We start from the raw sequence: 1,597 nt of genomic DNA on the forward strand, positions 1-1,597 counted from the left end.
CACATTAACATTACTGTCACTGAGACTCACGTTGTGTTATGCAGAAGGCATGCAATCTTTATCACTACACCAATAATAACAGTAATTGCTGTGGTTTATAATTTCATATAGCTAGCTGTCACATTCAGTTTTGGTTTCAGTTTCGTTTTTATGGAATTTTAGTTTTGCATTTTTTCTGGTATTTCCTTTTTCCATGATTATCATAGTTTCTCAGTATGTTCTCATTTGTTACCAGAGTTAAGTCATTCAAATCATGTTCTCTTTTTACGTTTTTGTTCACCATTTGTCAATAAAACTTCACTTGGGCTCTCAACTTTGGCTTATATAGATTAACCTTACAATGTAACATGGCTGTTTATTAGTTCTTATTAGGCACATATTAATGCCTTATTCTGCATGACCATATTACGGTATAACAAAAAATAAACAAAAAGATGGCGAATAATATCTACTACTGTTATAAAGACTATCATTGTGGAATATAATTATACCCTACATTTACTATTTATCAAGAACAACAACTAACATGTAAAACAACATGATAAGAAATTAAGTTTGGAAAAGTGTTACTTGTGACCCAGCTCACATTAAAGAATGCTTTCATCTGCACTGCAGTGCTGTTGTTAGTCTCTGCACAGCAAGGGTTTCTAAAGTGCATACAGCATACACTCTTAAAAATAAAGTTTCTTTATTGGCATTGATGGCTCCGTGAAAGAACCTTTAACAAGCCATGATGCCTTTCAATTGCACAAAATGTTCTTCACAATAAGAAAAAAATGGTTCTTTTAAGAAAAGTTGAATGAAAGGTTCTTAAGGGAACCCAAAGTGGTTCTTCTATGGTATCGCTGTGAAAGCCTCCATTTAAAACATTGATTTTTAAATAGAGTACAGCCCAATTTTCTTCAGGGTCAAACCCCTTAATTCCCTGAGCAACATTTTTATTGAGTACGAGGTGTAAATGTCTCTCTTCACTGCTCTTCTGGAAGTCAAAGTGAGTGTTTTAGTCATAATTCCATGCATCTAGCCCTGTGTGAACAATTGCATGGTACATAAATCAGCCGTTTTTAACTTACATGTTTGTTTAATGACCTGTGAAGGTGAGGGGAATGCTGATGAGCCATTGTGACCTACTGAAGGGCAAAGATGGCAGTGGCAGGTGGCTAGGGCTTTGTTGATGACTCAAATAAAGTTATTCAAGCTTTACAAATCCATTTCAGTCACTCTTCCTTTGTAGAGTTATAGCTGCAGAGCTTGGAATGCTTCATAGTATAAATCAATAGAAAGCTGCCTCAATCAATAAGCTATTTGGGATTAAATTCTGTCATCGTCCTCTCTCTGGAGCTGGACTGGCACAGGTTCAATGAGATGGCCAAGAAATGCGTCCTTTCACTAATATTAAATGCTGTAAAGTGTGATAGCAAATGTATTTGCTAGAGAGTGTTTGTTCTGTTTTTTTTTTGGCTCACTGTTTGATGTCTTTCATCGATGTCTCAAATGGATGATGTCTTGGCATGTGGCTTTAAGTTTTCAGATAGTGTATAAATAACTATTTCTAAAGGTCTTTAAAAATCTAAGTTAAACCCTGATGGGAAAAAAA

This window comes from Sinocyclocheilus grahami, unplaced genomic scaffold (assembly GCF_001515645.1).
Source record: "Sinocyclocheilus grahami isolate Dianchi unplaced genomic scaffold, SAMN03320097.WGS_v1.1 scaffold503.1, whole genome shotgun sequence".
NCBI lineage: Eukaryota > Metazoa > Chordata > Actinopteri > Cypriniformes > Cyprinidae > Sinocyclocheilus > Sinocyclocheilus grahami.